The 17703-nt window shown below is 39.1% G+C and overlaps 1 pseudogene; it reads right to left on the bottom strand.

Moving 5' to 3' along the window:
• Window positions 1-5312: 5312 nt before the first annotated feature.
• On the bottom strand, window positions 5313-16097 carry LOC121954873 (annotated as a pseudogene).
• Between the last annotated feature and the right edge of the window lie 1606 nt (window positions 16098-17703).

Below are 17703 nucleotides of genomic sequence, written 5' to 3'. Positions count from 1 at the left end.
ACCTCTTTTCTTCAGCCAGCAACTCAAAGACCTCTTCTACCACTCCTGAATTGGTAAGCAAAATCTGGGCACAGCATAATAAGTACAGGCTGAGCAAAACTGTTTACTTTGTCTTTAATTATATAGTGTATACCATGAATTGATGTAATGCTATTGAATGAGTTGTTGTGATCTCTGTTATTGGGTTATCCATTAGTTTGGATTTAGTTTGTTCATGCCTCACACGGACAGGGTCTTGCATGAAACTAAACACCCTTTTACTGACCAAGGAACCGTATATTCATGTTAGATGCATACATACACTTATAAATTGGCTCCCAACAGAAGCACACAGAGAAGGAACTTTGTCTGACCAGCCACATTGTAAGCTAAGGCCTTCTCTGCTCTGCGGCAATCTTTGAACCTCGCATCTTGTTGTAGCGTCTGTTGGTAGTCAATTCACCCCTCCCTCTTGGTGTGTTCACGCTCACACCAACACATCCTCTTTTTGTCCCCCCCCCCCCTCTCTCTCTCACATATATACACACACACATTTACCAATCCACACTTGTGCCCAGAGTGGTTAGCAGTTATAGGAGGATATATTGTGTTTTGTTTTGTTTTGCTTTATGGAATAAATGTTTGTGGAATCATATTTGCTGTCTGCTTAATATTGTACAAAACTGAGTAAATCCCGAACTACCATGTCAAAAGCTCAATATAGCCAAAAATGTCATAGTATACTACGACATGTTTCGATATAATTTACTATGTGATTTTCAGCTGTTTTTTGGACATGTCGTATTCGTTTTTCAACTTACTATATTATGAAGTTTTTGGCTACATGCTAAATTATCACAATTTGGACCAGCCATTTTTAAGACATGTCAAAATTGGACTTTTTCGACATATTACACGATGGTGTTTTTGGCCATTTTTTCAACATGCTAAATTATTACATTTTTGGCCATTTTTGGCTTTTATTTACACTTTGTACAATATGACACGTCTCTACAAGCTGTAATACGTTGTTCTCAGATATTTTTAAGGCATGTCAAAATTTGACGTTTTTCGACTTGCAATACGATAGTGTTTTTGCCATTATTTCGACATGTTAAATTAAGAAGTTTCTAGCTGTTTCTAGCTTTTATTTCCACTTTGTTTACTATAACTCGTTTCTACAAGCTATGATATGTCATTTTAAGACATGTCAAAATTGGACTTTTTCGACATACTATACTATGGCGTTTTTTTGCCATTTTTTCAACATGCTAAATTATGAAGTTTTTGGCCTTTTTTGGCTTATAATTCCACTGTGTACACCATAATGCGTCTCTACAAGCTATAATATGTGGTTTTTAGCAATTTTTAAGTTAGGTCAAAATTGGACTTTTTCGACATACTATACTATGGCGTTTTTTGCCATTTTTTCAACATGCTAAATTATGAAGTTTTTGGCCTTTCTTGGCTTTTAATTCCACATTGTACACCATAACGCGTCCCTACATGCTAAAATATGTGGTTTTCAGCCATTTTTAAGACATGTCAAAATTGGACTTTTTCGACATACTATACTATGGCGTTTTTTGCCATTTTTTCAACATGCTAAATTATGAAGTTTTTGGCCTTTCTTGGCTTTTAAATCCACTGTGTATACCATAACACGTCTGTACAAGCTATAATATGTGGTTTTCAGCCATTTTTAAGACATGTCAAAATTGGACTTTTTCGACATACTATACTATGGCGTTTTTTTTGCCATTTTTTCAACATTCTAAATTATGAAGTTTTTGGCCTTTTTTGGCTTTTAATTCCACTGTGTACACCGTAACGCATCTCTACATGCTATAATATGTGGTTTTCAGCCATTTTTAAGACATGTCAAAATTTGACTTTTTTGACATACTATACTATGGCGTTTTTATCATTTTTTCAACATGCTAAATAATAAAGTTTTTGGCCTTTTTTGGCTTATAATTCCACTGTGTACACCATAATGTGTCTCTACAAGCTATAATATGTGGTTTTCAGCCATTTTTAAGACATGTCAAAATTGGACTTTTTCGACATACTATACTATGGCGTTTTTATCATTTTTTCAACATGCTAAATAATAAAGTTTTGGGCCTTTTTTGGCTTTTAATTCCACTGTGTACACCATAATGTGTCTCTACAAGCTATAATTTGTGGTTTTCAGCCATTTTTAAGACATGTCAAAATATGACTTTTTCGACGTATATTTTTGTCTTTTAATTCCACTTTGTACACTCGACATGCTTCATTATGTTTTTGGACCTTTTTTTCGACATATATTATAATTAATTAATTAATAATAATGATTAACATCACATGATGTGTGTCAATATGCTATTTTATGTGGTTTTCAGCAGGTTTTTGGACTATGACATTTTTGGTCTTCTTTTCAACATGCTATATTAAGATGTTTTCCTCCGTTTTTTTTTCCATACTCCACACAGTGACGTGTCTCGACATAATATAATATGTGGTTTTCAGTTGTTCTTTTGATATGTCATGTTTTGACATTTTTCGACATACCATACTGTTGTTTTCGGTCGATCTTTTGACATGTTATGTTATGATATTTTTGGCTATTTTCTGATATGCTGTGCCATGACTTGTATTGACATGCTATACTATGTGGTTTTCAGCTGGTTCATGTTATACTATGACAGGTCTTGACATGGCAATGTTTTATGACATAATATACCATGATGTTTTCGTGTCATTTGGGTCATACATAAAGTCATACTATAGTAACTACAGTATGACTTTTCTATGCTATTTTGGACAACATACTGTGGTATGACTTCATGCTACTTTGGACAACACACTATAGTATGACATTGTTATGCTATTTTTGATGACATTATGGTGTCACTTTTATATGCTATTTAGGACATACTATAGTATGAAATTTTTATGTTGTTTTGGACAACATACTATAGTATTACTTTTTTATGCTATTGTTAAGCGTCCCAGGGATGGTACAGCAGCAACAGATATATGTAACCTGTACAAGCAAGTGAAATCACGAACAATGAGGACATGTTGCATCTTTTTTCTTTCCAGATTGCTTCTGAGTCTGTTTTATTAACAACTCAAACTCATGTAAGTTCAAATCATTTCAGTTAATGCATTTTCAGTTCTGCTTCCTGTGTTTTTCAGTTACTCGCCTGTTAAATTAACCACCGTCCCTAACTTAGCTCAGTATTCTCACAATTCCAATAAAACACACTTCCATTCTATACAGTAACTCTTTCTGTGATAAACACATTAACATTGACTTTTCATTCAATAAACATTCTTTGTAATTGTATTACATATTTTCCCACAGTATGCAACTGGTTTTAACACTCCATGACTGACATTTACCTCTGTAATTATTACAGGCTGGATGTTTAGAACTACAAAAACCTTTACTCCCCTTTTCACGAATGTGCTTCTCCAGAAACATACTTACGTGTCACTAAAAACCAATATCCACTTTCCTCACTTTAGTCATTAACTTTCAACTATGTGCAAAACGTGTATAAACATCATAAAACTCTTATACGTGTACAAATTCAAATTATGGGGAGCCGCCGGAGAAACTCCATCACTGTTAATTACATTATCTAGCCATGTTAGCAGCACAAAACAGCATCCCCGTGGTAAACTCCCCAAAATTCATTTAACTTTTGTTTACATCTATACATGTGAAAATCACCGAAACAAACAAAAACTCGGAACAAAGTGGTACATAATGGAGCCTGACCTCACAAGGTATATATATTTACAGCATTATATACAGTTTACCAACCTGTGTAAGGAGGTGAAAACAGAAACAGTGAGGACAGGGTGCGTCTTGTTTCCTTCCAGATTGCTTCTGAGGAAAGAGAGGGGCAGAGCCTCTCTCACAGGTCCCCAGAGCAACAACAGTGAACTCAATGTTCCACCTCATTGTTACCCCGAAAACATATATTTCTCACATAAATGTGGTCACACTATCTTAGGTGTGCCACACGCTCACCATAAACAAAAGTGGCCCCTGACACTTACTTTAAATCACAAGTTTTCCCTCAAAATAACCTTAACAGAGTCTTACAAAATTCAAAATCCAGAAATATTTACAATATACAAAACCCTCATGCTCTAACAGTGCATGTCTCTGAGTAATAACTGTGTACCCTGTGACCTTTCAATAACCATGTATGAAGTAGGTACATGGTAAACATGGATATTGGACATAGGGGCGAACACTGAAATGTGGCAAGCATGGCTGTGGATACCACAGGTGAGTATAGGGCATGAGGTAAGTATCCATAGCATTTTTTTGGGCATAACTGATATGATGGCTGGCCGGGGGATGAGTAGGTAAGCATTTGGCCTGGTTGTCTTTCCCTAGGAGACCGTCTCAGTATGGCAGGAGAGGCGGGTTGGGACTTGGGTGTCTGTTCCTCAAGAGGCGCATGCTGAGGCAACTCGGACTCCTCATCAGACTGATGTCCTGTCAGGGCCTATCAGAGTTTAGCTGTGCTCATGATGTATGTAAGTAAGTTGTCGGTGAAGATGAAGTGTGGAGTATTACAGATATAATCTCTAAATTTCTCACACATGGCACACTTAAGAGCAAGGAACCCTAACTTGTCATTGAGCAGGTGGTAGTTCCTTTCTGCAGGGGTCAGGGTCCTTGACCCGTATCCAATGACTCACATTATCCGTATGCAGGACAAACGGCAGGTCAAAGTTTGGATATGCTAGAACTGGAGGATGAGTCAACATATCAACCAGTTCCTCAAGGATACTCTGATGCTTGGCAGGCCACTCTATAGGAGCCCTGGATGACAGAAGGGGTCCCTTGGCTTGCTGGAGCAACTCATACAATGGCTTAGCTATTTCTTTGAGAAGTTTTATGACCGGTAGTAGCTGAGGAAACTGAGCATTCTCCTCAATTCACCTATGGTCTGTGGTATTTTGTCCTTCAGGGACAGTATTGCCTCTAGGTCTTTGGGTTAGACTCGAACACCGTCAGTGGAGACAAGGCCCCCGACATAGCGAACTTCTCCCTCGAACATCTCACACTTTTCGGGTTAAAGCTTTACTCTGTGCTGTTGTAACGCCTGGAGTACTTTGCGCACCACCTCCTCGTGATCCTCAAAAAAATGTGAGTAGCAGAGGATGTCATTCAGGCAAGGTATGCAGCAATCATCCCTCAGAGAACTCAGCATATCCTCCATACTTCTCTGAAATGCTGCTGGTGCATTAGAAGGACCAAACGGGATCCTCCCATACTCATAAAGTCCTCAGGGCGTGATGAAAGCAGTGAGATGCCGTTAACCTTCAGCCACAAATCCCTCGTGGTAGGCTTTACCCTCATGGCTTAACCATGAGTATCCCCCCAGGGTGTCCAGTAGGTCCCGTATTCGAGGCAGTGGGTGTCTGTCTGGTATAGTTTTCTGGTTTAGAAGGCGATAATCTTTGCAAAGGCGCAGTATACAGTCTTTCTTCTGCACACATGCAACGGGGGCAGAATAAGAGGATGTCGACTTTAACTATCCATCCCTTCACCAGGAGGTCTTGAATGTATTCATTGACCTCTCTTAACAACAGTTTTGGTATGGAGGAATACACCCTCTGCACAGGGATATTATTTTTTAGATTTATCACCATTTGCAGGCTAGGGTAATATCCAATGTTATTTGAATCCCTTGCGAAAGCCTTGGATTTCTCATACAACATTTTCCGGACGACCTCTTGCTGTTCCTCTTCCAAGTGGCTGAAGTCCACCGGAGGGTGCCACAGAGATTGGGTAGGCTCAGCAGATTGCGTGGTGACCTCATGAAAAGGTGCAGTAGATGTCAGTTCGGCTGGAGGGTCAGCATTCACTATCCTTTCATATGCTGCAGGGTGCCCAGGGTTGTCTTACGTGGTAAGGTGACATCATGTTTGGTGTTGTTGCCAATTGCAATACTAACATACGGCTTCGCGGGATTCTGTATATCAAGCAAACCTGTCCCCATATCTAGCTGCTCTAATGGCTGACTGTCTTCATCTGCTTCAAACAACACCAGCCGATCAGAAGGGTTCATGGTTGGAGGAACCCTGCACCTCACCCAGGTGACCTGACCTGTGGGGATGATCATGTCCTTTACCTGTTTGTAGGTGCCCTGGCGGCATACTTAGCTCTGCTGTCTGTATAAAGCTTGCAATCGCTTCTGCTTCCTCACTAGGAACAGAGATGGCGTTACCAAGCAGTTGAGTCAGAGTGGGTGCTCGTTCTGGCTGCCCCTAAATGAGCTGTTCCAAAACATTAAAACCAATCAATGGTCAGTCCATGGTCAAGTTGGCGACTAAGAATGAAACACTGATGGAAAGACTGTGGTCCTTATTTCCTGGTAGGCTGGTCGTTATAGCTACCCAGCCATCAAATGGAATAGGATCTCTATTAACTGCATACACTGCAAGATCGTCCATTTCCTCAATTGTTTCAGACATTGGTCGAATGCTGAGATCGGGCAGGTGTAGATCTTTCCAGGCAGGGTTTATAATGCTAACTTGAACTCCTGAGTCGAGCAATGCAGTCACTGCCAAGCCACTTAGATTACATTGTATCAGAGCCGTCTTTCCTATTACCTTGGCAACAGCTCCACGCTTAACACCTGGTGGTCCACAAGAGAACTGGGAGGAGGATTTGTTTTGTTTGTAACTATCCTGTACACTAGTTACTTCTGGGGTTATGGGCGGGGGAAGATCTGTTGCCCTGCCATCATGACTGATCTGAGTCCTCACCCCCTCAGAATGCTCAGATCAGGTGCTGTATTTCAGATCCGATCACTGGGTGCCCCGCTGCAGCGATCGGTCCAAGTTTCCCTGGTTCTTTTGTCTCTTTAAACAGCCCACAGCCCTGTGGCCTTCCTCACCACATGAGAAGCAATGGTTAAAGTCTAGGCGGCTTTGATCAACACATTTTGGGCAAGCATAGGGTTTCTCTCTCATTTCTTACTTTATTGTGGGTGTACGGATTCACCATATCGAATGGACGTGGCTGACTTTGTTGTCTCATTGTCTCCAACATGCTTGTGAGCTTGTCTATCTAAGCTCTAAGCTCTTTGATTGGGTTAGTCTTTGTTTTACATGCTGAGCTCTCTGGCCTGTTAGTGTGTTCTTGGACTGTGCTGAGCTCAAGCTGTGCGCTATGTGTACCCGTGTTCTGCTGATGAGAAGAGCCTATCCTCTTTTGTCCCTCACTTTCCTTTCTGGTGATTGTCATCACATGACGTAGCATTGTTTAATCACATACTTTGCTGCTTGACAGAAGGGGCTTCAGTTCTCGGCGTATATCGCTGTGCTTGTATCCAGGTCTGCGGTAGACTGTATGTAGGAAGACATCCTGAACAGTAGCTGCAGTGTATTTTATGCCTGCGTCTGACAGTTTGGATGTGAAAAGGACATGTTGTTTCAGTCCTATCACACAGTACAGTCTCAGTCTCTTCCTGTCTGGCACACATCAACTCTTGGATGGTGAGGTCAACTTTATTAGCACGTCTTTAAAAGTTCCAGGTTTCATTATTCTGAGCACGCCATGAACTATCTCATTGTCATGGAAGCCTTCTTTGATCCCTTCCTCTATTTGCTTACAGATGCTCTTGTAGCTGATGTCGAAGGAATGGTCACCCACCTGGCCTACCACCACTTTAAACTCTCCTCTGCAGGCAGGAAAGATCTCTTAAGGAGAACCTTACCCCCGCGGGCAGGCTGTGTGACAGACTGACGTCGTGAGTTGTGGTATGATGAGTCACTACAGGGCATACTAGCCTGTGGTAGTGACAGTGGGGAGTGCTCTGGTGATTGTGGGGTAGGTAAAACAAAAAAGTACATTTTGCACATCTATATCATGGGACAGGTGCATAGGAGAGCAAAATGTCCATCAAAAAATTAATAGGTAAACTCCCCCACACTGTCCAACTTGCAAGAAAACATTTATTTGCAACATTTCAGTACTAGACTTTCATCAGGCAAATAGCTGGACATCTTAAATAGGACGTTGCCACACAGCTGCCCTACCACTCATCATTATGATGTCAGCAAATTCAAAAGCTAAAAGTATATATATCACAGGTTGGATAGGGTTCTTACAGTGTTAAAAATCTAATTCAGATTCAGAAATCCACCCCTGTACATGAAACCACATTAAAAGTGTTGAATCACATACATATAAGTATATATGTATGTGATTCAACACTTTTAGCGTGGTTTCAGGTACTTTTTTGGACTTATCTATTCAGGAAGTTAGTTGTGGGGTCTTTGGTAAGTATGACATCATAATGGGATTATTTGATCTCTTTTTGGAACTGTTTGAACCTTAAGTGCCCCTTAAAACTTAAAATCCTGAATTGAAAAAAATAATTCATAATTTCTTTAAAATTGCATTTTAAGCTTTTATAGTCTTCATCATACTTACTCTTCCAATTAGGAAGCTAATGTTTGTTGTCTGTTTGTTAATTTGCTGATGTCATAATGATGAGTGGTTGCAGGGGTGTAGTCACACCCTTTTAAGGATGTCCAGCCCTTTGTGACAAACTGTATGCCTGATGAAGGTCAAATACAGAAACATCGCAAATACATGTTTTCTTGCAAGTTAGACAGTGTGCGGGAGTTTACCTGTTAATTTTTTGATGGACTGTGTGGCAGGTACCATAATAGCTCCTCATAGTTCGTAAGCATTTCCAGTAACAGGTCTCACTAGGTTAGTTGTGAAAACATTGCTGTCTTTGCTGGGCAAAGTAGCACTGACTGGAAAAGCAGGGCTAACTGTATCTGTGGATTGGGACATTTGGGTTGTAGTGTTGTCTGTAGTGGTCTCAACAAAAATCTTATGTGACCTCAACAGTAACCATCAATAGTATCCTTCAAAATCAACAATTCAACCATCCCACTGCCCTGTGACTCCAACAAGTGCTTACTGTACATGAATGAACTGATGTGTTGGCCTCTGAGAGCTCAGACTGGTCACGACCTGACACTGGACCCACGTCCTTGGTGATCAGGAAGAGTTCTCCTGCTGACAAGGTGAGTAGACTTTTCCTAATGTCACAGACTAGGCTTTTCCTCTTACTCTCTCCGATATGGCGGTAGCTCCTTCCCATCCCTCACGATGAGTTTCCCAGCTCATCAATGGCTCGTCTCCACTCCAGCTCACAACCCTCTGCTCGCATCAGCCTTTGTCTTGGTCCCAGATGTCATCAATGGATCAGCCCCAGCCCAGGAAGTGAGCCCCCAAGAGCCCCCAAGATCTGTTATGCATCCCAGGGATCGTAAAGCAGCAATAGATATATGTAACCTGTATAAGCAAGTGAAATCACGAACAATGAGGACATGGTATGTCTTGTTTCTTTCCAGATTGCTTCTGAGTCTGTTTTATTAACAACTCAAACTCATGTAAGTTCAAATCATTTCAGTTAATGCATTTTCAGTTCTGCTTCCTGTGTTTTTCAGTTACTCGCCTGTTAAATTAACCACCGTCCCTAACTTAGCTCAGTATTCTCACAATTCCAATAAAACACACTTCCATTCTATACAGTAACTCTTTCTGTGATAAACACATTAACATTGACTTTTCATTCAATAAACATTCTTTGTAATTGTATTACATATTTTCCCACAGTATGCAACTGGTTTAACACTCCATGACTGACATTTACCTCTGTAATTATTACAGGCTGGATGTTTAGAACTACAAAAACCTTTACTCCCCTTTTCACGAATGTGCTTCTCCAGAAACATACTTACGTGTCACTAAAAACCAATATCCACTTTCCTCACTTTAGTCATTAACTTTCAACTATGTGCAAAACATGTATAAACATCATAAAACTCTAACACGTGTGCAAATTCAAATTATGGGGAGCTGAAGGAGAAACTCCATCACTGTTAATTACACTGTTCAGCCACGTTAGCGGCACAAAACAGCGTCGACGCGGTAAAACTAACTTAACTTTCGTTTACATCTAAACGTGAAAATCACCGAAATCCTCGAAAACTCAGAACAAAGTGGTACATAGTGGAGTCTGACCTCACAAGACATATACTTATGGCATTATTCACAGTTTATCAACCTGTACAAGCAGGTAGATCCATGCGTGCGTCTCCTTACCTGACACACTGCTGCGGAGCCTCTCTCAAACGTCCCGGAGCAACAACAGCGCCGCAACGTTCCTAGGCTGCGGTCGAATACCTCTTTTTGGTCAGGAAGTTTCCTAAATGAGTTAGATTAACCAGAAGTAGTGCACTAGAATAAATAAATAATTTATAATAGATCCCTGGAATAAAGAGCTCTCTCTTAAAGGGCTCTGACCAGACGTACCTGAGCGGTTGCCATGATAAGAGCTGTTCAAATTCTCCTAACATTAAGGACAATTTAGCATTGGAAACACCGGTGCGTCCTTTACCAAAGGAAAGTAGAGAATTTCGTCTCAAATTTCTTTGCTGCAGCAAATTTAGGGAATCAGCTGTTCTGTTACATCACAGATTCACAGTCTGTATGAGCCAAAACAACTTTAAAACCCAATCATGTGAACATGAAGCCAGTTACTGAGCTGTGTGCTGCGTCTTAAGGTGTTATATACACAGGCTTATAATCACATTTTAGCCCTGAGTTTAGGGTGACATTTTCTCTGGAGGTAGAGATAAAGTGGTTAGGAAAGGAAATTAATCATTTGAATTTTTACAACGACGGCCATATTTCTCACATAAATGTGGTCACGCTATTTTAGGTGCGCCACACTATTTTTGACAACATGCTATAGTATGATTTGTTTAAGCTATTTTGGATGACATACTATAGTATTACTTTTTTTTTGCTATTTTCGACAACATGCTATAGAGTCTATTCTGTGAAACCACACTATGACTTTTTCACTAAACTGTACCATGATTTCTTTCTTCAACACTTCTTCTACATACTATACTATATTTTTGACACACTATAATATGACTATTATAATGAAGCTATACTAATGATTGTATTCACTCTATTCAATATAAGAGAGCAGCAGTAAACAAGAGTCACAAGTCTCCCAAAGTAAATGTCATAGTGCAGACTTTATAACATGTACCATTTCATAGCCTTGTTTGCATTGTCTCTCTACACCACCTTGCTGATTTTTCCCCCCATATCCTCGAAGGAAAAATACATAGTAAAAACCATAACCCACTATAACACAGCAGTACATGCTTTTAAAATGTGCAATACTTATAATACAGTAGCTTACTTACTTATAATACTTAATAATACACTAGATGATGACATGGAAGGACTAAAAGTAAAATATCCTTGCCTTGCTGGTCATCTTCAGTCAGTTGAGGCTATCAGCTTCTTATCTCTGTATGAAAGCAAATAGAAAAAAAGCTTTAAAAAAAATTGGCAGACGGATGCTTAGCAATCACCAGTCACACGTCCTGCTTTGATTTCATTTTCTGACAGAGTATAAAGGCAAAATTGATGCTCAATATGGTGTAAAAGTTAAGCTATGCTGCCAAAAACGTGCAAGAAACAAGGCTGAGTGGCAGAATATATTCATTTCCCAAAACTTTTAGGTCTTTGATATGTCTTTCAGCGGCCACAGCTGTAACAGTGGACAACATCAGCTTCTCCCTAATCTCCTCCTCCAGCAGTTGGATTTCCCTTCACAAGATCAACACCTGCAGCTGGCAGTCCCACTGTCCCGCAGCCCTGACAAAGATCTATCTTTCCAAACACAGAAGAGCAGAGCATAAATCTGTCCTTGTACATACACACCCCTGCAGGCATGATATAGTTACAGCTGACTCACTGAAACTACAAAACCCTCTTTATGCCTGTTGGCATGACAAAGTGATTATTTGTGCAGTCTGTCCACATCAGAGACACAGGACATTTAAAAGTTAACATGTGCTGCTCCCTGCAGGGTAACATACAGCAAATGCTTCAAACCAATGATTAGATCTACCACTGTGGTCTTGAGACTTACTCCTCATGTCACTGTCCTCTAGGCTTTTGATAGCTGGAACATTCTGTGACTCATTTTGGACTCTGTGGTTAAAAAAGAACAAACGTGTTTGAAATAATACGACATTATATAATTATATTTACTTCATGATGGGGTAGAAAGGTCCTTGCAGTACTGTTTTTTTCTCTTCTAGAGCTCTTTTGGTCTCCTGCTCCCGCCTGCCAACCTCCTTCACAGCATCCTCCACTTTCCATACCTTGCCACGGCCAAGATGTTTGAGTGAAGCAACTGTCACATAACAACAACAAAATAATGATAAAACTAGTATTGTTTGCAGCAAAACATGCTTGAGAGAAATGTTTGCTCTGTGACTACTGCAAAAAATGATTTGAGGCTCCAAGTTATGTGTTATGCATGTATGTAATATGAACTCTCTGACCCAATAAACATATTACAGTTATGTCAAAAATACAGTCTTTCCACTGAAAAAAGGTCCCGTTGCCAGCAGTCCTGAGGTCAGTTCCTTATAGACATATAACCTAAAATTAGCATGAAAATGAATGACAGTCCTTGTGACCAGGGTGGCTTTGACCCTTTGACTGAACTGTAAGTGCAGTTTTGTTACATTACATGGAGTTCATACTGAAAACTGAGATATATTTTAGAATATGGAGACAGTCTTGAACTATGAAAAATAACTGACAGACTTTGAAAGTGCCACAGAAAATATATATATATATATATATATATATATATATATATATATATATATATATATATATATATATAGACAGATAGAGAGAGAGAGAGAGAGAGGAGAGAGAGAGAGATTTCACTTAATGTATTTTCTTGATTTTTTAAATCATGTGTCTTTATAGATTAAATCAAAACTTAACTGACACTGCAAATAATCATATTCTGAAATGTTCAACTTATGGACTTATCATGTAGCTTAATTTATTATTTATTTAATTTTTATAATTTATTTATCACAATACTGGCTATACGCAGATTTTGTGTATAAAATATCCAACTTCTCTGTGTTTATCATTTTTTAAAAATCCAAGTCATGGAAATATTTTAGCAACTGTAAAATTATATGTAATATTGTGTTTATGTCCTTGTTAAGTATTATCAAAAGTACTAATTCATGTAGTTTATCACTGTCAAAAGTTTTATTACAACCTCACAGCCTACTCATAACAACAACAAATGCATGTCAAGCAATTATCAGCAATTTTTGTTTACGTGCAAAATGCACAAACACTATTAGTGCAATGGAAATTATAAACAAGCAAAGAGGTTTTACTGACAGTGTTACCAAAGCTATCGTGTGCAAAAAATAAACTTGCATGACCCTAAAACATAAATTATGAATGAGCAGTAATGCAACCATTGCCCTCTGATGACCTGCTCCCAGACGCATCATGACCAGGTTCCAGTGGTTGCTCTACTTCCGCTTGCTACACCAGAGACTCACTCTCTCTTGGCTCTAATACGTCTGACGGCACATGCTAAAAATGTGCTAGTGGGTAGAGAGGAAATGGAAAAACCTTAATTTCCCTCAGGATGCGTCCAAATACTGGCGAGTCTTCACATACATCATCAAAGACGTCACTGAACACCGCAAGGCAGTCTCTGCTGGGCCAGCATCACGCTGACAACCTTCTCAACTCCTGGATATGACAGGAACACACACACACACACACACAACATTAGCATGTTAAGATGTGCCTGAGAGTCTGTACGAGTCTATTCATGCACCTTCTGCAAGAGTTGGAGAGGGCATGTCAGATTGCCATCTCACGAAAAATGTACATATTGGAAAGGATTAAAAGTTACAAAACTAGTTGCATGATGTCATGGTTTGCCTGACCAGTCTCACCTTTTGTATTTTCCTCTCTTGCTATCCAGCTGCATTTATTCCAGCCCTGAGGTCCCGCTTGGCTATGACTTTGCCAAACTGGTGTTTCGTCTTTAGTTGGCCTTCATTATTCAGGCCTTCCTTTGTCAGAATGCTGTTTCCCCTCCAGATCAGATGAAGAGTTAGACTTTTTCTGGGAAAAGGCTCTCGACTGGACTGGCCAAGAGCTTGAGAAACAGTAAACTATCTGAGATAGATTCAAATCTTCTCTTTTGTCTGCTTGTGATGAGCATTCTGTAGCCTGATATTGTTTTGACCATGAGACTTCAGACTCAATAAAAGCAGTGCCAGAGCAGAACACAGAGGCATACACGTTCCTTGGTTTCTTCTTCATATACGTCACTGATTCAGTCAGTTGTGTCTGGGTTGTAAGAGAGTTTGGCGTTTCTTCTAGGCTCTGAGACATCCTCCAGAAACACTGCTTTGCCTCTATAGGAGGCCGTCTCTGGTTCAGGCTGCATGGCCCCTGATGACTTGCTCCAAAAACACCCGGGGTTTGGCTTACAGCTGCTGGACATGACTATGGAAGCTGAAAAAAAAGATTTTTTTTTTTTTTTAGAAATATGAGGTGTCTGAACTCATCCTGAGTACAATGTTTTCCCTATATTAAGCAACAGAACTACCCTTTAAATCAATTTAACCTTAAATGAGCATACATGTCTATAAACTGCATTTATTTAGGGGCTGTGCTTTATTTATCAGAGTATAAGGGGATGGCTGGGGTGTGACTCTGTTAAAGTATCATGAACCTCCCTGGAGCTACAATTATTTTTCCTTGAGTGACTGGGGGAAAAGCATGAGCCTCCCTCCACCATAAATAACCATATGACAAATGAGGTGAATATCCAGCAGAAACTCAGGAATATCAAGTGTCTGAATGAAATGTTCTGTCCTAAAAACAAAACGTTGTTAGAACAAATTAAGTCACAGCAAAATAATGCTATTATTTATGCTATGCTAATGCTAATGTTTGTAAATCTAGAATCAATTTGTTGTTGTTTTTTAAACCCTGAAGCACCCACAGTTGACAAAGAGCTAACTGTGCACGATATATTTGCTGGATGAGACAGAGGTGAATACTGCAGTCTCTAACTTTAACGATTTCATACATTTTAAAAACAGGTGTGGGCTATTCATAAATAATTTAAATGATGAAAATAACATTTTGCTAATCATTTATTTTAAATCTAGTTATCTGTCCTTACAATTGATCAATGTAACTCCACCTGAATTAAACCATTCAGGTGGAGTGACATTGAACACACAAAGATTTTTTTCATTTGACTTCATTGGGAACAGGTGTTTTGAATTTAGTCTTCAGACTGAAATTACCATGTGATGCAGCAAATAACACAACTAACTGTGTGCATTTAAAATTCTTTACCATGGAAAACAAATGCCATCTATTTCTTTGGGTTTTCATATTTTGTGACATTCCAATATTTCCTGCGGACTGCCACAATTCCTTGCACGTAGAAAACAAATTACCAGACAAGTTTTCTAAATTTGGTTATTGGAAAACCCTGGTTACTGCAAAACTGTAAATGCTCCAATCAAAGTATAATCTGAATCTGGTTATTCAGAATAATTGGGTTATTCTGTGCAAGTAAACACACAGTAGTGTGTAGAGTGAGGCCTACAAAGCAAAAGAGAGGGAGGAGGAGAAGGAGAGTGAAACTTGGCCTAGGGGCTTGAATGGCCAGAATAGCAAAGCACCCAGATGGCAAAGCTGAGCATGAGGGAAAAGACAGTGTAACATGTTGTGCTTCATTGAAACAATCAGGGCTATACAATGCAAAGCATACTTGGGTCCTCCATTATCACTTGATGTAGTTATCTTTCATAAAATAATGCAGTGGAGGATGGAAGAAGCTCCCAGAGGTTTGCTTAACAAAAGTTTGTGGATACATGACAATAAATAGGAAATACCAAGGTAATTTTACAAAACAAATAAAAAAAGAAAAATACTTAACATAATACTTAACATAATACTTAATATAAAGTAGGGTAAAAAAAATGGGGCCAATGGCATGTTACATACATTTCCATCTTTGCATGGTTTTAAATAGAGAGGTGCTGATTTTCGTCAACTATTTTGCATGCACAATGTTCAGTACAGATATTACACAGTATATACAGCAGACTGCAGTCCTCTTAGTTTGTCCAACAAGAAATTAAGGGAGGAGGTTCTTACCATTGTCAGTCATTCTAAAGAGCCTAATTCATGTTTATAATTTGACTTAAAAAGAATGCATAAAGACTTTATCGTTACTTATCTCTCTAAGATAATTAAACAAATGGACCTGATTAAGTGTGATAAAAAGAAAAAAAGCTATCCAGTCAAGTTTGATGCAGGACACCCAACACATTCTCTGCAGCTCAGTAAAAAAATCAAAACAAATCAATGAAATAGTATGCATTAACAGTAAAATGTATGCAAATAAATATGTAATTCAAAAAAGAGTGATCTTGCACAAAGATGTACTTTTCAGGTATTTAATAAAAGTCATTTGGGCTACTGCTCTTACATTTACAGTTGAGACATTCCGCAATTATTCTGGGTAACAGTAACATGTCTTAGACCATTTTGTTTATCTTAATGTTTACTTTGTACAAAACAAAAAGGCCAACATTATTTCTCTTTGTATAAAAAAATATAAGTTAATTTAAATTTAACTCTAATTAAGAAAATAACAATTGTAATAATAGCAATAATAATAATCATCAATAATAATAATAATGATAAGATCATAAGCTAAACATAGTGCAGACAATGGGATATAACTGGTGCTGAAAAGTAGAAGGGACAGTGCAGTGTTATGGACTTAACCATGTTCTCGGGTGTGGTCGGAGTAGGGAAAGAGATAGTCGAAAGCTTTCTCTCTCTCACACACACATACACGCGCGCACACACGCGCACGCACACACACACACACACACACACACACACACACACAGTCTGAAAGTGCACAACTGTCATTCAGTTTAGCGCCATCAGAGCATACATCTCAGTCTGTACAAACTAATTCCTAGATTGCACACAGTATACACCTATTACTGTATATGCAAAATTATATATAAACTTCAGTTTAGGTGCATGCTAATTGTTGCTCTTGGTTGAAAGCTTACTGGAAGCAATTCTTAGAAGTAAGACAGAGCGCATCATGTTAACTGATGGCACACTGACCGACAAGCCACCACCAAGGATCTGCAATCAACAAAACATTCATCAAAATGTACATTCACACCATCAGGGGGGTGGGAAGGGGCACAGTACCAGTTGTAAAACAAATTATTTGAGCAAGGATTTCAGTCTCGGAGGGATAATATCCACTGGAATGACAGTTTTAGACAAAAAAAAAAGTCTTTTGGAAGATCTCAGAAACTCATTTGAAAGAGTCCAAATGCTCCCCTTTGCATGACGCTGGAGAGTAAAGGAGGTTGATTTATTTCCTTCGACAGGTCACGGACATGAGGAGAACTTCTGTTACACACCTGCAGAAAGCCAACCAAACATTCTTAAGTTGCAATCCCAGAGATAGACATATGATACACTTTAACTTAACAGGTTTGACATTATGGGAAAATATGTTGAGACTTCTGATGAGCTGCTGCACCTCGCATCAACAGCAAAAAGTGTTCAGTGTCATTAATGGTTCACACTATGGCACTGAACCTGCAGAGTCTATAGAGTGCTGCAGGAATGAGTCCTAAAACCTGGAAATAAATTAGCATTTTTAGCACTTCTGGTTAACTTGTCTTTAAGTCAGTTAGTTTTTTAATGGGTTTTGTTTAAGATGCCTGAAATAAGGT

Source organism: Plectropomus leopardus, chromosome 15 (genome assembly GCF_008729295.1).
Source record: "Plectropomus leopardus isolate mb chromosome 15, YSFRI_Pleo_2.0, whole genome shotgun sequence".
Lineage (NCBI taxonomy): Eukaryota > Metazoa > Chordata > Actinopteri > Perciformes > Serranidae > Plectropomus > Plectropomus leopardus.
Note: the sequence above shows the minus strand (reverse complement) of the source record. Positions and strands in the feature narration are given on the sequence as shown.